The sequence below is a fragment of the Channa argus genome, unplaced genomic scaffold, assembly GCF_033026475.1.
Source record: "Channa argus isolate prfri unplaced genomic scaffold, Channa argus male v1.0 Contig009, whole genome shotgun sequence".
Taxonomy (NCBI): domain Eukaryota; kingdom Metazoa; phylum Chordata; class Actinopteri; order Anabantiformes; family Channidae; genus Channa; species Channa argus.
Genome location: NW_027125228.1, coordinates 1401143 through 1424732, shown reverse-complemented (window position 1 = coordinate 1424732; position 23590 = coordinate 1401143). Strand labels below are relative to the sequence as shown.

Sequence of the window (23590 nt, the reverse complement as noted above, 5' to 3'; positions counted from 1 at the left end):
ACACGGGAAGCAGCTCACATACGTGTCTCTTCCTGCAGCACCATGACTCAGAAACACCATACCCCTGTCCTCCTCCAATCGGGCGCTTCGAGAACGGTGTGGCCGTAGGCTACATTTGATATCATCAACAGCTCTTGAAAACGCTGGAGAAGCAGAATGCATGACCCTTGCTAAAAACAAGATAAATGTCGCAAAGTACAAAGTACTATAACTGTACTGGTCTACTAGTAATGAAGCACAATGTTTGAAAAACCAAAAAAGGAGCAAAACAGCAATGAAAGACCAAAGATTGATGAAAATATAGAACAATTTCTATAAATAAGTAAGCAGTAACACCACCTTGTGCTGCCCGTAAACCGAAGCAAAAAAGCTTACAGCACCTGGAATTCCCAGGCGGTCTTCCTACCAAGTACTAACCAGGCCCCAACAGAATATTTATTTTAAACGAAAGAAATTGGCAGTTCACCCCTACAGATTTAATATTATTTACAAAATATACAATTTATAAACAAAACCACGGCACAAAACCTAACAATTCAAAAATGCTAAATAAGGTTTGGAAACCAAGAACAGTAAACAGGTGCTGCTGCCAGAAAGAGCCTCGCTAGCTGTTGGGAACCATACTTTTAAAACTCCAGGAAGTGTAGGATGGACCAATCAGCTTCCTGTACTGCCCCCCAATCCGGCCAATCAGGCAGGGCACCTATAAGAACAACAAAATAAAAACAACACATATGGCCAGGACCGTAACATGGTCTACTAGTAATGAATCACGATGGTTGACAAACCAATAAAGTAGCAAAACAGCAATGAAAGAACAAAATTTGATGAAAATATAGAACAATTTCTATGAATAAATAGGCAGTAACACCAGCTTGTACTGCCCGTAAACCCAAGCAAAAAAGCTTACAGCACCTGGTATTCCCAGGCGGTCTTCCTACCAAGTACTAACCAGGCCCGGCCCTATTTGGCTGCCGAGATCGGGCGCTTCGAGAGCAGTGTGGCCGTAAGCTGCATTTGATATCATCAACAGCTCCTAAAAACGCTAGAGAAGCAGAATGCATGACACTCGCTAAGAAGAAGATAAATGTGGCAAACTACTAAAACGGTACTGGTCTAGTAGTAAAGAAGCACGATGGTTGACAAACCAGTAAAGTAGCAAAACAGCAATGAAAGAACAAAATTTGATGAAAATATAGAACAATTTCTATGAATAAATAGGCAGTAACACCAGCTTGTGCTGCCCGTAAACCCAAGCAAAAAAGCTTACAGCACCTGGTATTCCCAGGCGGTCTTCCTACCAAGTACTAACCAGGCCCCAACAGAATATTTATTTTAAACGAAAGAAATTGGCAGTTCACCCCTACAGATTTAATATTATTTACAAAATATACAATTTATAAACAAAACCACGGCACAAAACCTAACAATTCAAAAATGCTAAATAAGGTTTGGAAACCAAGAACAGTAAACAGGTGCTGCTGCCAGAAAGAGCCTCACTTCCTACCAAGTACTAACCAGGCCCGGCCCTATTTGGCTGCCGAGATCGGACGAGATCGGGCGCTTAGAGAGCGGTGTGGCCGTAAGCTGCATTTGACATCATCAACAGCTCTTAAAAACGCTGGAGAAGCAGAATGCATGACACTTGCTAAGAAGAAGATAAATGTGTCAAAGTACAAAGTACTATAACTGTACTGGTCTGTTACGCCCCTGTCTAGGGGGTCAGGGTGCAACATACAAAGATAAATTAGCATGTTCCCTCTCCGATCCCCAAACCAAAATCCAGGATCGAGATGTTCCAACAGAATGATATTTATTTTAAACGAAAGAAAGTGTCAAACAAAACATGACACTACAACTCAGAGCGAACCAAGGCCAACATAATAAACAAAATAAGCCATTTCCCACAGAAAGTGCTAGCTAGCCTGATAGAAATAAACAAACCAAAAGACAGTCGCTAACCCTAAGTCCCAAATGTGAAAACAGTCCAAAGAAAACGGCAGTTCACCCCTACAGATTTAATACTATTTACAAAATATACAATTTATAAACAAAACCATGGCATAAAACCTAACAATTCAAAAATGCTAAATAAGGTTTGGAAACCAAGAACAGCAAACAGGTGCTGCTGCCAGAAAGAGCCTCGCTAGCTGTTGGGAACCGTACTTTTAAAACTCCAGGAAGTGTAGGATAAACCAATCAGCTTCCTGTACTGCCGCCCAATCCGGCCAATCAGGCAGGGCACCTATAAGAACAACAAAATAAAAACAACACATATGGCCAGGACCGTAACATGGTCTACTAGTAATGAAGCACGATGGTTGACAAACCAATAAAGTAGCAAAACAGCAATGAAAGAACAAAATTTGATGAAAATATAGAACAATTTCTATGAATAAATAGGCAGTAACACCAGCTTGTGCTGCCCGTAAACCCAAGCAAAAAAGCTTACAGCATCTGGTATTCCCAGGCGGTCTTCCTACCAAGTACTAACCAGGCCCGGCTCAATTTGGCTGCCGAGATCGGATGAGATCGGCATAAAACCTAACAATTCAAAAATGCTAAATAAGGTTTGGAAACCAAGAACAGCAAACAGGTGCTGCTGCCAGAAAGAGCCTCGCTAGCTGTTGGGAACCGTACTTTTAAAACTCCAGGAAGTGTAGGATGGACCAATCAGCTTCCTGTACTGCCCCCCAATCCGGCCAATCAGGCAGGGCACCTATAAGAACAACAAAATAAAAACAACACATATGGCCAGGACCGTAACATGGTCTACTAGTAATGAAGCACGATGGTTGACAAACCAATAAAGTAGCAAAACAGCAATGAAAGAACAAAATTTGATGAAAATATAGAACAATTTCTATGAATAAATAGGCAGTAACACCAGCTTGTGCTGCCCGTAAACCCAAGCAAAAAAGCTTACAGCACCTGGTATTCCCAGGCGGTCTTCCTACCAAGTACTAACCAGGCCCGGCTCTATTTGGCTGCCGAGATCGGACGAGATCGGGCGCTTTTTTTTTTATTATCTTTTTATTATCAAAAATACACTTTACACAAAAAAAATTAAGTATACACAGAGACAAGTAAACAAAACATTACATCCATAGGACTTTCAACTAAATTAAACAACTTAAAGCAAGACCTATTTCCCTATTGTAAAATATATATATCAATAGATATATTGCTTGTCTACAATGTGTGGGTATGAATATCCCCCTATATTTATCTATCTACATAATCATATATACATACATACACATACACATACATAATATACACACACATACACATACATAATATACAAACACATACACATACATACATACATACACACTCATATTCCCGTTTCCCCCCCACATCATTCTTTTCCTTTTTTTTCCAGTAAATCAGAATATTGCTCAACAACCAACATGAATACCTGAAACGCTCAAGTATGAGTGCAAGCTCGAGTGCACAAAAAGGACAGAAAACAGCCGATGTTGTTGCCCCTGACAAGAATTCCTTTCAGTTCAACCAAAATCAATAGTTAAGCCTCCTCTGCTATCCAAACCACACAAGTCATTATGTCCCCCGAACCTCTTGATAAAACCCTCTTGGTCAGCCGAAAAGAGAATCTTCACGTAGTTTGTCACTAGGCTCTGAAAGAATACCACTCTACTTATTATTTTGTTCCCAAAAAGAGCATAGTTCCTGGAAATGTACAGAACATGCCTTGCTACACTCAGCAAGAAGTTAATCAACTCCGTATTTGCTGTTGTTTGTCCTTTCTGCACCCCAAAGCACCACACCCAATCCCATGCTTCCCCCGGAAGTATCGATGCTCTACATTTCCGATTCAGTAAGCTCTTCACCCATTCTCTAAACCACTGTGTCACAGTGCAATACAACATGAAATGGTCAAAATCCTCTTCCTCCCTTTTACAGACTGCACACGTTCATTCGTACTTCTCTTTGCTAATCTGGTGTAGGACGACAGAGACGAGCACCCTCCTATGGCGCAGAAGGTAATTGGAATTCAGTACTGCAGGGGGTAGCCACTTCTGATGCAACGTAACCCAGATGTCAGATACAGGGCGTGTGGGAAAAATTCGCACCCAGCTTAAGTGGGCCATGGGCTGTTTGAAAATTGCATCACGAAGCAGCATATACCAGAATTTTGGCAGCAGCTCTACAAATTTCCTATGTTTTATGTCACACATAAGAGAGAATTCAACTCTGCCGTCCCCCACCTGTACACTCTTTGTCTCCTGCAATCGCTCCTTCCAATTCTGTGGCATGCATTGCCAAATCCTGTCACAAAAGCTCTTAATTTTCCCCCTATTGATATTATACCCCTTTGCTTTGACCTTACAAAACACAACGTCGGGGTCCACAGCCTCTTCCTGATTGAGCAGATCCCTTACTTGGTGCAATGTCTCCGCTAATATCCCTCTGCCCATGAAGCAACCCACTCGCCCACCAAGTCTAGGATTCCCAAAAATGGGCTGGTTCCACACATCCCACTTTGAGGTAAGCACGCACTCTAGGCGGGGCAAGATTGTACTCCATGCCTCTGCGGCCTCCTGGAAGAGCGGGCAGGTCTCCACAATGGGCCAGGCTAGCGAGACGCTGCACAGATTGTAGATCCCACACCGCCCTCTTTTCACCAAATCCCCGTACAAATAATCTTTCCAAATACTTTCTGTCTTGTCACAAAGCAATTTACAGAATAATTTGATCCTTAAGGACACTACCTTGGTCTTCAAATCACACAGCTGGAGGCCACCCCTTGAGTATGGCCCGACCAGTGTTTTGTGAGCTATCACCATTGCCCTACCTTTCCACAAGAAGTCTCTTATTGCATCGCTCAAGCGGACGAGAACATCACTCGGCACATGGCACACCTGCATAGCGTAGACCAGCTTAGGAACTATGACCGCATTCACAATTGTCACTTTGCCCTTTAATCCCAGGGCCCTCATCTTCCACAGCCCCAGCGTGGCCTTGCACCATGCAATTAGCTCTTCCCAGGTTTTCCTAGTGCTATTCTCCTGCTGGGCACTAATGTAGATCCCCAGCACCTTTATCTGTGCGTCTCCTCTCCGGACACCCCATTCGATGTCTCCCAAATCCACACCCGGCCCTGCGATCATGACAGATTTGGACTTGTTGATACGTGCCCCTGCGGCTTGCTCATATGCCTCTAAATGCTGTAGCACCCGTCTTAAGCTGTCCCTGTCACGGACCATTATACTAATGTCATCAGCATACTGAGCTATTTTAAACTCACTTCCCTTGGGAGATGTGATTCCTGTTATTAAGGTATCGGTGATAATTGATTGTGCTAGTGGCTCTGCTACAATGGCATAGAGCATTGCTGACAGGGGGCAGCCTTGCCTTACTGACCTTTCCAGAGGAAAGGGATCTGTCAAGAACCCGTTACACTTGACGACACTAGTAGCCCGGCTATACAGCAGTTCCACCCATCCTCTAAAAGTTGTCCCAAACCCAAACACCTCAAGACATCCGAAGAGGAAATCATGTCTCACTCTGTCAAAAGCTTTCTCTAGATCCACTCCCACATACACACCACCCGTTGTCATCAGGTTGTCAAAAGAGAACCTTGTTGACAAGATGCAGTCCGCGATGTCCCTCCCCGGAATGCTATAGGTCTGGGTCGGTCCAATTATCGACCCGATCACCCCACGAAGTCTGAACCCCAGCACTTTTGCCAGGATTTTGTAGTCTGTATTGAGCAGGCTGATTGGCCTGTAGTTCGCTAGGTCTGTTCTAACTCCTTTGTTTTTATATACCAGAGTAATCACCCCCCTTAGAAAGGTCTCTGCGCATCTGTTCTCTCTCTGCATGGCTGTGAAGAGCCTGCAGAGGATCGGGGCCAGGAGGTCACCGAATAACTGATAGAATTCGGCTGAGAGTCCATCTGAGCCTGGGCTTTTGGACTTATTTAAGGCCGTAATTGCAGCCCTTACGTCAGCCAGATGGATTTCACCATCACAGAAAGCTGCATCATCATGGCTGATAGTGCGGCTGATTTTCCCCAAAACTGTACCCATATTCCCTTGTGACCCATTTTGTTTACTAAAGAGTGTAGTATAAAACTCTTGCACAGAGTGTAGAATGTCCACTATATCAGATTGTACCTTCCCTTCTGCATCTGCTATTCCTGAGATATATGTTCTTGCCTGCCTCCTCTTCTCTAACCCAAGAAAAAATGCTGTACAGCGCTCCCCTTTCAGCATGTGCTGTGCCCTACTGCGGATCATTGCACCCCTGCATTTCCTCCTATCCAATTCCCTCAGCCATTCTCTCAGCTCCAAGTAAACATTTAAAGGACGGTCACTCTCCACCTCAGCCAGCTCCAGCTCCTCTCTCATACGATCCCTCAGCTCCAGTTCCTCCTTTCTGTCTCTCAGCCTTTTCTCTCTGCCCAGCACTATACATTTCCCCCTAATTTTCACTTTGGCACGCTCCCACCATTCGATAAGGTCAACAGCGAACTCACTCTCATCACACAGGGCAGAGAGGAGTGACCGCAGTTTATCCCTACAGAGTTTATCTTCCAGGAGGGCCACATTCAGACACCATAATCCCCCATTCCTCCGCATGCTGTCATCTGCCAGAGACACCTTCAAGGTGGCATGATCACTCCAGGCACAAAAACTATACACACACTCTCTTAAGCCCCTAACTAAGCCCGAAGCTACTAAACACAGGTCAATCCGGGATTGTTTCAGCCTGCCCAACACCACTTGTCTACGTGAGTATGCACGGGCGCCCGGGTTCAACACTCTCCACACATCTATTAAGTCAAACTTCTGTATCCACTGAAATACAGCCGACCTACTAGTGTCATCTTTAAATTTATTATCGGGCCCAACATCCATTCTGGCCAGCACCACATTCCAATCCCCTATGACCACCGAGCGATGATCCGTCCACCTTTTGCAATGCTCGAAGAAAACTCTTCTTTCAGGCCCATTATTCGGCCCATATAAGTTTATGATTCTATAAGTTGCACCACAATACACAACCTCTACTACCAACAGTCGACCATCCTCATCTTGAAATATTTCTGTTATATTTTGGAAGATTCCTGGCTTTATAAACATTGCTACACCAGCTGAGTTGTTCAAGGAAAGCGAGAAAAACAAGTCTCCCTTCCAGAAGGATTTAATATTTTCAATCATAGATAAGGACCATCTACACTCCTGAACACATAAAATGTCACATCTCATATCTTCACACATCCCTCGTATTCTATCAAGGTTTTTCATCCCTTGTAAATTTTGAGAGTGCAATAACATGTTAAAGGGGGAAAAAAAAAACTCACTTTCTAACATATTTCTTCTCCTTTGCTCTGTTCCCTCTCCCAGGCCCTCCCAGCTTATCCTGCTGCGACCTTTTCCTGATATGCTTCACACACCAAAAATCCATGTCCGAATCAGAGTCCCTATCCCCTATCTGAGGGGCTGTGCTAACATCAGTCTCAATGTATCCACTCGGGGTGGGAGCTAAGTCATTACAGGAGAAGAGCCCTGGCGAAAAGCCGACCAGCATGTCCCGCCGAGCCTCATCAAGGTGCCCCACCGTGTCTTCCCTCAACTCATGCACCACTGCATCCATACTGGACCCTAGCACAGCACTGTTTCCTGTCCATACTTCCTCTTGAGCCAAAACATCAGAAAGCTGTGTTTCCTTAATTATCTCTTCTCTTGGCCCCGCCATAGTTCCCACCTCACTCCCTATTTCCAGGTCTTGCTCTTCCTCCATCTCGCCCCCCCGATCCTCACTGTACGAGGTATGGGCCCTGCATTCCTCCCCCCCCTCCTTCCTCTCCCCATCCTCCTCCCTCTCCCCATCCCTTTCCCCACTGCATTCAACCTGACACTCACACTCATCCACCAGGTTGTGGCACAGTACACATCTTGGCACCATTCTAGTACACTCTCTTGCATAATGGCCTTTTTTGTCACATTTAACACACACAAAGTCCGGGCAGTCTCTTACTATGTGGCCTTGCTGCAAACACAATCTACAAACTTTCACCTGGTTATTGTGTATGACTCTGAAATATTCAGGGCCAGTAGCAGTCAAGAACTTTGTGGAATACGGCAAGGATTGCACAGTCTCAGTAAATTTAACTTTGACATACCTCATGCCATCCGCCACATCAGTCCCTGGCCACATTCTTCTTTTTATCGCAGAGATTGCTCTCACCCCCCACACGTCCAGTTTTTCCAGAATCTCCTCGTCCTTGATATAAGCCGGCAAATTAAGAAAAGAGACCACCAGCTCATCCGTTGCCAGGGACTTAACCATGACAACCGCCCTCCCCACCTTGAACCCATCCAAAAGCCTCTTTTTGCCAGCTGCACTCTTCACTGTTATTTCAAACTTATTCTGCCCTGTTTCCCGTAGCGCGTGTATTCCTCCACATATATCCTTGAGTGCCCTTAACAACTCCATGGTCTTGAGTTTCTCCTCTCCCAGGACTTCCGCCATAACAGTGAGAGCCCTCTCATATACTGGACTTCTCATGCCGGAGCCAGTGTCCAGCTCTGTCTGTTCCCTCCCTTCTCTTCGCATTGCGCCTCGAGAACGATGCTCCACTTCGGCTCCTCTCTCCAGCAGTCTTCCGGTTACTACCACACGTCCTCCCATCGTCGTCACCATTTCATTCTCTGATACTGGACGGCCCAAGAGCTGTCCACCTGTTGATTCCCGGATTTCTCCTCCTTGTGCTCCGTTCACCAGATCACCTCTCGCTTGCTCTGGCCACTTTCTCCTCTCTTCGCCATCTCTTACTTTGGCCGCCACAGCTCCGCGCGTTACCTCAGCCATTCGTGCTCCCCTCTCCGCGTCGCCTTCCATTCAGAAAGGCACACGCTAGACTGCAAGCACTGTTCTTCGCTGCACTTAAAAACCAAAAAAAAACCAAAAAAAAAGAAAGGCGCCCCCGACCAGACCAAGTCCGCCGGGGGGACATTAAGACACAAAGAAACCCAAAATCCACTATTTAGATAGGCAAGAGAGGAAAACAAAACATGAAAAAGCACTCCGAATGAGTGCCAGCTTGCACACAGTTCAATCACTGCAGCACAATCTCTCAGCAAAACCACACCTCCTTCACCAACCAATCGGGCGCTTAGAGAGCGGTGTGGCCGTAAGCTGCATTTGACATCATCAACAGCTCTTAAAAACGCTGGAGAAGCAGAATGCATGACACTTGCTAAGAAGAAGATAAATGTGGCAAAGTACAAAGTACTATAACTGTACTGGTCTGTTACGCCCCTGTCTAGGGGGTCAGGGTGCAACATACAAAGATAAATTAGCATGTTCCCTCTCCGATCCCCAAACCAAAATCCAGGATCGAGATGTTCCAACAGAATGATATTTATTTTAAACGAAAGAAAGTGTCAAACAAAACATGACACTACAACTCAGGGCGAACCAAGGCCAACATAATAAACAAAATAAGCCATTTCCCACAGAAAGTGCTAGCTAGCCTGATAGAAATAAACAAACCAAAAGACAATCGCTAACCCTAACTCCCTAATATCAAAACAGTCCAAAGAAAATGGCAGTCCACCCCTACAGATTTAATACTATTTACAAAATATACAATTTATAAACAAAACCACGGCACAAAACCTAACAATTCAAAAATGCTAAATAAGGTTTGGAAACCAAGAACAGCAAACAGGTGCTGATGCCAGAAAGAGCCTCGCTAGCTGTTGGGAACCATACTTTTAAAACTCCAGGAAGTGTAGGATGGACCAATCAGCTTCCTGTACTGCCCCCCAATCCAGCCAATCAGGCAGGGCACCTATAAGAACAAGAAAATAAAAACAACACATATGGCCAGGACCGTAACATGGTCTACTAGTAATGAAGCACGATGGTTGGCAAACCAATAAAGTAGCAAAACAGCAATGAAAGAACAAAATTTGATGAAAATATAGAACAATTTCTATGAATAAATAGGCAGTAACACCAGCTTGTGCTGCCCGTAAACCCAAGCAAAAAAGCTTACAGCACCTGGTATTCCCAGGCGGTCTTCCTACCAAGTACTAACCAGGCCCGGCTCTATTTGGCTGCCGAGATCGGACGAGATCGGGCGCTTAGAGAGCGGTGTGGCCGTAAGCTGCATTTGACATTATCAACAGCTCTTAAAAACGCTAGAGAAGCAGAATGCATGACACTTGCTAAGAAGAAGATAAATGTGGCAAAGTACAAAGTACTATAACTGTACTGGTCTGTTACGCCCCTGTCTAGGGGGTCAGGGTGAAACATACAAAGATAAATTTGCATGTTCCCTCTCCGATCCTCAAACCAAAATCCAGGATTGAGATGTTCCAACAGAATGATATTTATTTTAAACGAAAGAAAGTGTCAAACAAAACATGACACTACAACTCAGGGCGAACCAAGGCCAACATAATAAACAAAATAAGCCATTTCCCACAGATAGTGCTAGCTAGCCTGATAGAAAGAAACAAACCAAAAGATAGTCGCTAACCCTAACTCCCTAATGTGAAAACAAGAGAAAACAATCAAAAGAAAAATGGCAGTCCACCCCTACAGATTTAATACTATTTACAAAATATACAATTTATAAACAAAACCACGGCACAAAACCTAACAATTCAAAAATGCTAAATAAGATTTGGAAACCAAGAACAGCAAACAGGTGCTGCTGCCAGAAAGAGCCTCGCTAGCTGTTGGGAACCGTACTTTTAAAACTCCAGGAAGTGTAGGATGGACCAATCAGCTTCCTGTACTTCCCCCAAATCCGGCCAATCAGGCAGGGCACCTATAAGAACAAGAAAATAAAAACAACACATATGGCCAGGACCGTAACATGGTCTACTAGTAATGAAGCACGATGGTTGACAAACCAATAAAGTAGCAAAACAGCAATGAAAGAACAAAATTTGATGAAAATATAGAACAATTTCTATGAATAAATAGGCAGTAACACCAGCTTGAGCTGCCCGTAAACCCAAGCAAAAAAGCTTACAGCACCTGGTATTCCCAGGCGGTCTTCCTACCAAGTACTAACCAGGCCCGGCCCTATTTGGCTGCCGAGATCGGACGAGATCGGGCGCTTAGAGAGCGGTGTGGCCGTAACATGCATTTGACATCATCAACAGCTCTTAAAAACGCTGGAGAAGCAGAATGCATGACACTTGCTAAGAAGAAGATAAATGTGGCAAAGTACAAAGTACTATAACTGTACTGGTCTGTTAAGCCCCTGTCTAGGGGGTCAGGGTGAAACATACAAAGATAAATTTGCATGTTCCCTCTCCGATCCTCAAACCAAAATCCAGGATTGAGATGTTCCAACAGAATGATATTTATTTTAAACGAAAGAAAGTGTCAAACAAAACATGACACTACAACTCAGGGCGAACCAAGGCCAACATAATAAACAAAATAAGCCATTTCCCACAGAAAGTGCTAGCTAGCCTGATAGAAATAAACAAACCAAAAGATAGTCGCTAACCCTAATTCCCTAATGTGAAAACAAGAGAAAACAATCAAAAGAAAAATGGCAGTCCACCCCTACAGATTTAATACTATTTACAAAATATACAATTTATAAACAAAACCACGGCACAAAACCTAACAATTCAAAAATGCTAAATAAGGTTTGGAAACCAAGAACAGCAAACAGGTGCTGATGCCAGAAAGAGCCTCGCTAGCTGTTGGGAACCATACTTTTAAAACTCCAGGAAGTGTAGGATGGACCAATCAGCTTCCTGTACTGCCCCCCAATCCAGCCAATCAGGCAGGGCACCTATAAGAACAAGAAAATAAAAACAACACATATGGCCAGGACCGTAACATGGTCTACTAGTAATGAAGCACGATGGTTGGCAAACCAATAAAGTAGCAAAACAGCAATGAAAGAACAAAATTTGATGAAAATATAGAACAATTTCTATGAATAAATAGGCAGTAACACCAGCTTGTGCTGCCCGTAAACCCAAGCAAAAAAGCTTACAGCACCTGGTATTCCCAGGCGGTCTTCCTACCAAGTACTAACCAGGCCCGGCTCTATTTGGCTGCCGAGATCGGACGAGATCGGGCGCTTAGAGAGCGGTGTGGCCGTAAGCTGCATTTGATATCATCAACAGCTCTTAAAAACGCTGGAGAAGCAGAATGCATGACACTTGCTAAGAAGAAGATAAATGTGGCAAAGTACAAAGTACTATAACTGTACTGGTCTGTTACGCCCCTGTCTAGGGGGTCAGGGTGAAACATACAAAGATAAATTTGCATGTTCCCTCTCCGATCCCCAAACCAAAATCCAGGATCGAGATGTTCCAACAGAATGATATTTATTTTAAACGAAAGAAAGTGTCAAACAAAACATGACACTACAACTCAGGGCGAACCAAGGCCAACATAATAAACAAAATAAGCCATTTCCCACAGAAAGTGCTAGCTAGCCTGATAGAAAGAAACAAACCAAAAGACAGTCGCTAACCCTAACTCCCTAATGCGAAAACAAGAGAAAACAATCAAAAGAAAAATGGCAGTCCACCCCTACAGATTTAATACTATTTACAAAATATACAATTTATAAACAAAACCACGGCACAAAACCTAACAATTCAAAAATGCTAAATAAGGTTTGGAAACCAAGAACAGCAAACAGGTGCTGCTGCCAGAAAGAGCCTCGCTAGCTGTTGGGAACCGTACTTTTAAAACTCCAGGAAGTGTAGGATGGACCAATCAGCTTCCTGTACTTCCCCCAAATCCGGCCAATCAGGCAGGGCACCTATAAGAACAAGAAAATAAAAACAACACATATGGCCAGGACCGTAACATGGTCTACTAGTAATGAAGCACGATGGTTGACAAACCAATAAAGTAGCAAAACAGCAATGAAAGAACAAAATTTGATGAAAATATAGAACAATTTCTATGAATAAATAGGCAGTAACACCAGCTTGTGCTGCCCGTAAACCCAAGCAAAAAAGCTTACAGCACCTGGTATTCCCAGGCGGTCTTCCTACCAAGTACTAACCAGGCCCGGCCCTATTTGGCTGCTGAGATCGGACGAGATCGGGCGCTCAGAGAGCGGTGTGGCCGTAAGCTGCATTTGACATCATCAACAGCTCTTAAAAACGCTGGAGAAGCAGAATGCATGACACTTGCTAAGAAGAAGATAAATGTGGCAAAGTACAAAGTACTATAACTGTACTGGTCTGTTACGCCCCTGTCTAGGGGGTCAGGGTGAAACATACAAAGATAAATTTGCATGTTCCCTCTCCGATCCTCAAACCAAAATCCAGGATTGAGATGTTCCAACAGAATGATATTTATTTTAAACGAAAGAAAGTGTCAAACAAAACATGACACTACAACTCAGGGCGAACCAAGGCCAACATAATAAACAAAATAAGCCATTTCCCACAGAAAGTGCTAGCTAGCCTGATAGAAATAAACAAACCAAAAGATAGTCGCTAACCCTAACTCCCTAATGTGAAAACAAGAGAAAACAATCAAAAGAAAATGGCAGTCCACCCCTACAGATTTAATACTATTTACAAAATATACAATTTATAAACAAAACCACGGCACAAAACCTAACAATTCAAAACTGCTAAATAAGATTTGGAAACCAAGAACAGCAAACAGGTGCTGCTGCCAGAAAGAGCCTCGCTAGCTGTTGGGAACCGTACTTTTAAAACTCCAGGAAGTGTAGGATGGACCAATCAGCTTCCTGTACTTCCCCCAAATCCGGCCAATCAGGCAGGGCACCTATAAGAACAAGAAAATAAAAACAACACATATGGCCAGGACCGTAACATGGTCTACTAGTAATGAAGCACGATGGTTGACAAACCAATAAAGTAGCAAAACAGCAATGAAAGAACAAAATTTGATGAAAATATAGAACAATTTCTATGAATAAATAGGCAGTAACACCAGCTTGAGCTGCCCGTAAACCCAAGCAAAAAAGCTTACAGCACCTGGTATTCCCAGGCGGTCTTCCTACCAAGTACTAACCAGGCCCGGCCCTATTTGGCTGCCGAGATCGGACGAGATCGGGCGCTTAGAGAGCGGTGTGGCCGTAACATGCATTTGACATCATCAACAGCTCTTAAAAACGCTAGAGAAGCAGAATGCATGACACTTGCTAAGAAGAAGATAAATGTGGCAAAGTACAAAGTACTATAACTGTACTGGTCTGTTACGCCCCTGTCTAGGGGGTCAGGGTGAAACATACAAAGATAAATTTGCATGTTCCCTCTCCGATCCCCAAACCAAAATCCAGGATTGAGATGTTCCAACAGAATGATATTTATTTTAAACGAAAGAAAGTGTCAAACAAAACATGACACTACAACTCAGGGCGAACCAAGGCCAACATAATAAACAAAATAAGCCATTTCCCACAGAAAGTGCTAGCTAGCCTGATAGAAATAAACAAACCAAAAGACAGTCGCTAACCCTAACTCCCTAATGTGAAAACAAGAGAAAACAATCAAAAGAAAAATGGCAGTCCACCCCTACAGATTTAATACTATTTACAAAATATACAATTTATAAACAAAACCACGGCACAAAACCTAACAATTCAAAAATGCTAAATAAGGTTTGGAAACCAAGAACAGCAAACAGGTGCTGATGCCAGAAAGAGCCTCGCTAGCTGTTGGGAACCATACTTTTAAAACTCCAGGAAGTGTAGGATGGACCAATCAGCTTCCTGTACTTCCCCCAAATCCGGCCAATCAGGCAGGGCACCTATAAGAACAAGAAAATAAAAACAACACATATGGCCATGACCGTAACATGGTCTACTAGTAATGAAGCACGATGGTTGACAAACCAATAAAGTAGCAAAACAGCAATGAAAGAACAAAATTTGATGAAAATATAGAACAATTTCTATGAATAAATAGGCAGTAACACCAGCTTGAGCTGCCCGTAAACCCAAGCAAAAAAGCTTACAGCACCTGGTATTCCCAGGCGGTCTTCCTACCAAGTACTAACCAGGCCCGGCTCTATTTGGCTGCCGAGATTGGGCGAGATCGGGCGCTTAGAGAGCGGTGTGGCCGTAAGCTGCATATGACATCATCAACAGCTCTTAAAAACGCTGGAGAAGCAGAATGCATGACACTTGCTAAGAAGAAGATAAATGTGGCAAAGTACAAAGTACTATAACTGTACTGGTCTGTTACGCCCCTGTCTAGGGGCTCAGGGTGCAACATACAAAAATAAATTAGCATGTTCCCTCTCCGATCCCCAAACCAAAATCCAGGATTGAGATGTTCCAACAGAATGATATTTATTTTAAACGAAAGAAAGTGTCAAACAAAACATGACACTACAACTCAGGGCGAACCAAGGCCAACATAATAAACAAAATAAGCCATTTCCCACAGAAAGTGCTAGCTAGCCTGATAGAAATAAACAAACCAAAAGATAGTCGCTAACCCTAACTCCCTAATGTGAAAACAGTCCAAAGAAAATGGCAGTTCACCCCTACAGATTTAATACTATTTACAAAATATACAATTTATAAACAAAACCACGGCACAAAACCTAACAATTTAAAAATGCTAAATAAGGTTTGGAAACCAAGAACAGCAAACAGGTGCTGATGCCAGAAAGAGCCTCGCTAGCTGTTGGGAACCGTACTTTTAAAACTCCAGGAAGTGTAGGATGGACCAATCAGCTTTCTGTACTGCCCCCCAATCCAGCCAATCAGGCAGGGCACTTATAAGAACAAGAAAATAAAAACAACACATATGGCCAGGACCGTAACATGGTCTACTAGTAATGAAGCACGATGGTTGGCAAACCAATAAAGTAGCAAAACAGCAATGAAGGAACAAAATTTGATGAAAATATAGAACAATTTCTATGAATAAATAGGCAGTAACACCAGCTTGTGCTGCCCGTAAACCCAAGCAAAAAAGCTTACAGCACCTGGTATTCCCAGGCGGTCTTCCTACCAAGTACTAACCAGGCCCGGCCCTATTTGGCTGCCGAGATCGGACGAGATCGGGCGCTTAGAGAGCGGTGTGGTCGTAAGCTGCATTTGAAATTATCAACAGCTCTTAAAAACGCTAGAGAAGCAGAATGCATGACACTTGCTAAGAAGAAGATAAATGTGGCAAAGTACAAAGTACTATAACTGTACTGGTCTGTTACGCCCCTGTCTAGGGGGTCAGGGTGCAACATACAAAGATAAATTAGCATGTTCCCTCTCCGATCCCCAAACCAAAATCCAGGATCGAGATGTTCCAACAGAATGATATTTATTTTAAACGAAAGAAAGTGTCAAACAAAACATGACACTACAACTCAGGGCGAACCAAGGCCAACATAATAAACAAAATAAGCCATTTCCCACAGAAAGTGCTAGCTAGCCTGATAGAAAGAAACAAACCAAAAGACAGTCGCTAACCCTAACTCCCTAATGTGACAACAGTCCAAAGAAAATGGCAGTTCACCCCTACAGATTTAATACTATTTACAAAATATACAATTTATAAACAAAACCACGGCACAAAACCTAACAATTCAAAAATGCTAAATAAGGTTTGGAAACCAAGAACAGCAAACAGGTGCTGATGCCAGAAAGAGCCTCGCTAGCTGTTGGGAACCATACTTTTAAAACTCCAGGAAGTGTAGGATGGACCAATCAGCTTCCTGTACTGCCCCCCAATCCAGCCAATCAGGCAGGGCACCTATAAGAACAAGAAAATAAAAACAACACATATGGCCAGGACCGTAACATGGTCTACTAGTAATGAAGCACGATGGTTGGCAAACCAATAAAGTAGCAAAACAGCAATGAAAGAACAAAATTTGATGAAAATATAGAACAATTTCTATGAATAAATAGGCAGTAACACCAGCTTGAGCTGCCCGTAAACCCAAGCAAAAAAGCTTACAGCACCTGGTATTCCCAGGCGGTCTTCCTACCAAGTACTAACCAGGCCCGGCCCTATTTGGCTGCCGAGATCGGACGAGATCGGGCGCTTAGAGAGCGGTGTGGCCGTAACATGCATTTGATATCATCAACAGCTCTTAAAAACGCTAGAGAAGCAGAATGCATGACACTTGCTAAGAAGAAGATAAATGTGGCAAAGTACAAAGTACTATAACTGTACTGGTCTGTTACGCCCCTGTCTAGGGGGTCAGGGTGAAACATACAAAGATAAATTTGCATGTTCCCTCTCCGATCCCCAAACCAAAATCCAGGATTGAGATGTTCCAACAGAATGATATTTATTTTAAACGAAAGAAAGTGTCAAACAAAACATGACACTACAACTCAGGGCGAACCAAGGCCAACATAATAAACAAAATAAGCCATTTCCCACAGAAAGTGCTAGCTAGCCTGATAGAAATAAACAAACCAAAAGACAGTCGCTAACCCTAACTCCCTAATGCGAAAACAAGAGAAAACAATCAAAAGAAAAATGGCAGTCCACCCCTACAGATTTATTACTATTTACAAAATATACAATTTATAAACAAAACCACGGCACAAAACCTAACAATTCAAAAATGCTAAATAAGGTTTGGAAACCAAGAACAGCAAACAGGTGCTGATGCCAGAAAGAGCCTCGCTAGCTGTTGGGAACCGTACTTTTAAAACTCCAGGAAGTGTAGGATGGACCAATCAGCTTCCTGTACTTCCCCCAAATCCGGCCAATCAGGCAGGGCACCTATAAGAACAAGAAAATAAAAACAACACATATGGCCAGGACCGTAACATGGTCTACTAGTAATGAAGCACGATGGTTGACAAACCAATAAAGTAGCAAAACAGCAATGAAAGAACAAAATTTGATGAAAATATAGAACAATTTCTATGAATAAATAGGCAGTAACACCAGTTTGAGCTGCCCGTAAACCCAAGCAAAAAAGCTTACAGCACCTGGTATTCCCAGGCGGTCTTCCTACCAAGTACTAACCAGGCCCGGCCCTATTTGGCTGCCGAGATCGGACGAGATCGGGCGCTTAGAGAGCGGTGTGGCCGTAAGCTGCATTTGACATTATCAACAGCTCTTAAAAACGCTAGAAAAGCAGAATGCATGACACTTGCTAAGAAGAAGATAAATGTGGCAAAGTACAAAGTACTATAACTGTACTGGTCTGTTACGCCCCTGTCTAGGGGGTCAGGGTGAAACATACAAAGATAAATTTGCATGTTCCCTCTCCGATCCTCAAACCAAAATCCAGGATTGAGATGTTCCAACAGAATGATATTTATTTTAAACGAAAGAAAGTGTCAAACAAAACATGACACTACAACTCAGGGCGAACCAAGGCCAACATAATAAACAAAATAAGCCATTTCCCACAGAAAGTGCTAGCTAGCCTGATAGAAATAAACAAACCAAAAGATAGTCGCTAACCCTAACTCCCTAATGTGAAAACAAGAGAAAACAATCAAAAGAAAATGGCAGTCCACCCCTACAGATTTAATACTATTTACAAAATATACAATTTATAAACAAAACCACGGCAAAAAACCTAACAATTCAAAAATGCTAAATAAGATTTGGAAACCAAGAACAGCAAACAGGTGCTGCTGCCAGAAAGAGCCTCGCTAGCTGTTGGGAACCGTACTTTTAAAACTCCAGGAAGTGTAGGATGGACCAATCAGCTTCCTGTACTTCCCCCAAATCCGGCCAATCAGGCAGGGCACCTATAAGAACAAGAAAATAAAAACAACACATATGGCCAGGACCGTAACATGGTCTACTAGTAATGAAGCACGATGGTTGACAAACCAATAAAGTAGCAAAACAGCAATGAAAGAACAAAATTTGATGAAAATATAGAACAATTTCTATGAATAAATAGGCAGTAACACCAGCTTGAGCTGCCCGTAAACCCAAGCAAAAAAGCTTACAGCATCTGGTATTCCCAGGCGGTCTTCCTACCAAGTACTAACCAGGCCCGGCCCTATTTGGCTGCCGAGATCGGACGAGATCGGGCGCTTAGAGAGCGGTGTGGCCGTAACATGCATTTGACATCATCAACAGCTCTTAAAAACGCTAGAGAAGCAGAATGCATGACACTTGCTAAGAAGAAGATAAATGTGGCAAAGTACAAAGTACTATAACTGTACTGGTCTGTTACGCCCCTGTCTAGGGGGTCAGGGTGAAACATACAAAGATAAATTTGAATGTTCCCTCTCCGATCCCCAAACCAAAATCCAGGATCGAGATGTTCCAACAGAATGATATTTATTTTAAACGAATGAAAGTGTCAAACAAAACATGACACTACAACTCAGGGCGAACCAAGGCCAACATAATAAACAAAATAAGCCATTTCCCACAGAAAGTGCTAGCTAGCCTGATAGAAAGAAACAAACCAAAAGACAGTCGCTAACCCTAACTCCCTAATGCGAAAACAAGAGAAAACAATCAAAAGAAAAATGGCAGTCCACCCCTACAGATTTAATACTATTTACAAAATATGCAATTTATAAACAAAATCACGGCACAAAACCTAACAATTCAAAAATGCTAAATAAGGTTTGGAAACCAAGAACAGCAAACAGGTGCTGCTGCCAGAAAGAGCCTCGCTAGCTGTTGGGAACCGTACTTTTAAAACTCCAGGAAGTGTAGGATTGACCAATCAGCTTCCTGTACTTCCCCCAAATCCGGCCAATCAGGCAGGGCACCTATAAGAACAAGAAAATAAAAACAACACATATGGCCAGGACCGTAACATGGTCTACTAGTAATGAAGCACGATGGTTGACAAACCAATAAAGTAGCAAAACAGCAATGAAAGAACAAAATTTGATGAAAATATAGAACAATTTCTATGAATAAATAGGCAGTAACACCAGCTTGTGCTGCCCGTAAACCCAAGCAAAAAAGCTTACAGCACCTGGTATTCCCAGGCGGTCTTCCTACCAAGTACTAACCAGGCCCGGCCGTATTTGGCTGCCGAGATCGGACGAGATCGGGCGCTCAGAGAGCGGTGTGGCCGGAAGCTGCATTTGACATCATCAACAGCTCTTAAAAACGCTGGAGAAGCAGAATGCATGACACTTGCTAAGAAGAAGATAAATGTGGCAAAGTACAAAGTACTATAACTGTACTGGTCTGTTACGCCCCTGTCTAGGGGGTCAGGGTGCAACATACAAAGATAAATTAGCATGTTCCCTCTCCGATCCCCAAACCAAAATCCAGAATCGAGATGTTCCAACAGAATGATATTTATTTTAAACGAAAGAAAGTGTCAAACAAAACATGACACTACAACTCAGGGCGAACCAAGGCCAACATAATAAACAAAATAAGCCATTTCCCACAGAAAGTGCTAGCTAGCCTGATAGAAATAAACAAACCAAAAGATAGTCGCTAACCCTAACTCCCTATAATGTGAAAACAAGAGAAAACAATCAAAAGAAAAATGGCAGTCCACCCCTACAGATTTAATACTATTTACAAAATATACAATTTATAAACAAAACCACGGCACAAAACCTAACAATTCAAAAATGCTAAATAAGATTTGGAAACTAAGAACAGCAAACAGGTGCTGCTGCCAGAAAGAGCCTCGCTAGCTGTTGGGAACCGTACTTTTAAAACTCCAGGAAGTGTAGGATGGACCAATCAGCTTCCTGTACTTCCCCCAAATCCGGCCAATCAGGCAGGGCACCTATAAGAACAAGAAAATAAAAACAACACATATGGCCATGACCGTAACATGGTCTACTAGTAATGAAGCACGATGGTTGACAAACCAATAAAGTAGCAAAACAGCAATGAAAGAACAAAATTTGATGAAAATATAGAACAATTTCTATGAATAAATAGGCAGTAACACCAGCTTGAGCTGCCCGTAAACCCAAGCAAAAAAGCTTACAGCACCTGGTATTCCCAGGCGGTCTTCCTACCAAGTACTAACCAGGCCCGGCTCTATTTGGCTGCCGAGATCGGACGAGATCGGGCGCTTAGAGAGCGGTGTGGCCGTAAGCTGCATTTGACATTATCAACAGCTCTTAAAAACGCTAGAGAAGCAGAATGCATGACACTTGCTAAGAAGAAGATAAATGTGGCAAAGTACAAAGTACTATAACTGTACTGGTCTGTTAAGCCCCTGTCTAGGGGGTCAGGGTGAAACATACAAAGATAAATTTGCATGTTCCCTCTCCGATCCTCAAACCAAAATCCAGGATTGAGATGTTCCAACAGAATGATATTTATTTTAAACGAAAGAAAGTGTCAAACAAAACATGACACTACAACTCAGGGCGAACCAAGGCCAACATAATAAACAAAATAAGCCATTTCCCACAGAAAGTGCTAGCTAGCCTGATAGAAATAAACAAACCAAAAGATAGTCGCTAACCCTAACTCCCTAATGTGAAAACAAGAGAAAACAATCAAAAGAAAATGGCAGTCCACCCCTACAGATTTAATACTATTTACAAAATATACAATTTATAAACAAAACCACGGCACAAAACCTAACAATTCAAAAATGCTAAATAAGATTTGGAAACCAAGAACAGCAAACAGGTGCTGCTGCCAGAAAGAGCCTCGCTAGCTGTTGGGAACCGTACTTTTAAAACTCCAGGAAGTGTAGGATGGACCAATCAGCTTCCTGTACTTCCCCCAAATCCGGCCAATCAGGCAGGGCACCTATAAGAACAAGAAAATAAAAACAACACATATGGCCAGGACCGTAACATGGTCTACTAGTAATGAAGCACGATGGTTGACAAACCAATAAAGTAGCAAAACAGCAATGAAAGAACAAAATTTGATGAAAATATAGAACAATTTCTATGAATAAATAGGCAGTAACACCAGCTTGAGCTGCCCGTAAACCCAAGCAAAAAAGCTTACAGCACCTGGTATTCCCAGGCGGTCTTCCTACCAAGTACTAACCAGGCCCGGCCCTATTTGGCTGCCGAGATCGGACGAGATCGGGCGCTTAGAGAGCGGTGTGGCCGTAACATGCATTTGACATCATCAACAGCTCTTAAAAACGCTAGAGAAGCAGAATGCATGACACTTGCTAAGAAGAAGATAAATGTGGCAAAGTACAAAGTACTATAACTGTACTGGTCTGTTACGCCCCTGTCTAGGGGGTCAGGGTGAAACATACAAAGATAAATTTGCATGTTCCCTCTCCGATCCCCAAACCAAAATCCAGGATCGAGATGTTCCAACAGAATGATATTTATTTTAAACGAAAGAAAGTGTCAAACAAAACATGACACTACAACTCAGGGCGAACCAAGGCCAACATAATAAACAAAATAAGCCATTTCCCACAGAAAGTGCTAGCTAGCCTGATAGAAAGAAACAAACCAAAAGACAGTCGCTAACCCTAACTCCCTAATGCGAAAACAAGAGAAAACAATCAAAAGAAAAATGGCAGTCCACCCCTACAGATTTAATACTATTTAAAAAATATACAATTTATAAACAAAATCACGGCACAAAACCTAACAATTCAAAAATGCTAAATAAGGTTTGGAAACCAAGAACAGCAAACAGGTGCTGCTGCCAGAAAGAGCCTCGCTAGCTGTTGGGAACCGTACTTTTAAAACTCCAGGAAGTGTAGGATTGACCAATCAGCTTCCTGTACTTCCCCCAAATCCGGCCAATCAGGCAGGGCACCTATAAGAACAAGAAAATAAAAACAACACATATGGCCAGGACCGTAACATGGTCTACTAGTAATGAAGCACGATGGTTGACAAACCAATAAAGTAGCAAAACAGCAATGAAAGAACAAAATTTGATGAAAATATAGAACAATTTCTATGAATAAATAGGCAGTAACACCAGCTTGTGCTGCCCGTAAACCCAAGCAAAAAAGCTTACAGCACCTGGTATTCCCAGGCGGTCTTCCTACCAAGTACTAACCAGGCCCGGCCGTATTTGGCTGCCGAGATTGGGCGAGATCGGGCGCTTAGAGAGCGGTGTGGCCGTAAGCTGCATATGACATCATCAACAGCTCTTAAAAACGCTGGAGAAGCAGAATGCATGACACTTGCTAAGAAGAAGATAAATGTGGCAAAGTACAAAGTACTATAACTGTACTGGTCTGTTACGCCCCTGTCTAGGGGCTCAGGGTGCAACATACAAAAATAAATTAGCATGTTCCCTCTCCGATCCCCAAACCAAAATCCAGGATTGAGATGTTCCAACAGAATGATATTTATTTTAAACGAAAGAAAGTGTCAAACAAAACATGACACTACAACTCAGGGCGAACCAAGGCCAACATAATAAACAAAATAAGCCATTTCCCACAGAAAGTGCTAGCTAGCCTGATAGAAATAAACAAACCAAAAGATAGTCGCTAACCCTAACTCCCTAATGTGAAAACAGTCCAAAGAAAATGGCAGTTCACCCCTACAGATTTAATACTATTTACAAAATATACAATTTATAAACAAAACCACGGCACAAAACCTAACAATTGAAAAATGCGAAATAAGGTTTGGAAACCAAGAACAGCAAACAGGTGCTGATGCCAGAAAGAGCCTCGCTAGCTGTTGGGAACCGTACTTTTAAAACTCCAGGAAGTGTAGGATGGACCAATCAGCTTTCTGTACTGCCCCCCA

General features: G+C 42.8%; 15 pseudogenes; all 15 read right to left on the bottom strand.

Moving 5' to 3' along the window:
* Positions 1-903: 903 nt before the first annotated feature.
* On the bottom strand, positions 904-1012 carry LOC137110967 (5S ribosomal RNA; annotated as a pseudogene).
* Positions 1013-10029: 9017 nt separating this feature from the next.
* LOC137111282 (5S ribosomal RNA) lies at positions 10030-10148 on the bottom strand (annotated as a pseudogene).
* Positions 10149-11016: 868 nt separating this feature from the next.
* LOC137110572 (5S ribosomal RNA) lies at positions 11017-11135 on the bottom strand (annotated as a pseudogene).
* Positions 11136-12003: 868 nt separating this feature from the next.
* On the bottom strand, positions 12004-12122 carry LOC137111281 (5S ribosomal RNA; annotated as a pseudogene).
* Positions 12123-12990: 868 nt separating this feature from the next.
* Positions 12991-13109, bottom strand: LOC137110623 (5S ribosomal RNA; annotated as a pseudogene).
* An 867-nt stretch (positions 13110-13976) lies between these two features.
* Positions 13977-14095, bottom strand: LOC137110571 (5S ribosomal RNA; annotated as a pseudogene).
* An 868-nt stretch (positions 14096-14963) lies between these two features.
* Positions 14964-15082, bottom strand: LOC137110709 (5S ribosomal RNA; annotated as a pseudogene).
* Positions 15083-15939: 857 nt separating this feature from the next.
* On the bottom strand, positions 15940-16058 carry LOC137110240 (5S ribosomal RNA; annotated as a pseudogene).
* An 857-nt stretch (positions 16059-16915) lies between these two features.
* On the bottom strand, positions 16916-17034 carry LOC137110570 (5S ribosomal RNA; annotated as a pseudogene).
* Positions 17035-17902: 868 nt separating this feature from the next.
* On the bottom strand, positions 17903-18021 carry LOC137110015 (5S ribosomal RNA; annotated as a pseudogene).
* An 867-nt stretch (positions 18022-18888) lies between these two features.
* LOC137110832 (5S ribosomal RNA) lies at positions 18889-19007 on the bottom strand (annotated as a pseudogene).
* An 868-nt stretch (positions 19008-19875) lies between these two features.
* On the bottom strand, positions 19876-19994 carry LOC137110831 (5S ribosomal RNA; annotated as a pseudogene).
* An 870-nt stretch (positions 19995-20864) lies between these two features.
* On the bottom strand, positions 20865-20983 carry LOC137111280 (5S ribosomal RNA; annotated as a pseudogene).
* Positions 20984-21850: 867 nt separating this feature from the next.
* On the bottom strand, positions 21851-21969 carry LOC137110569 (5S ribosomal RNA; annotated as a pseudogene).
* Positions 21970-22837: 868 nt separating this feature from the next.
* LOC137110928 (5S ribosomal RNA) lies at positions 22838-22956 on the bottom strand (annotated as a pseudogene).
* Positions 22957-23590: the final 634 nt, after the last annotated feature.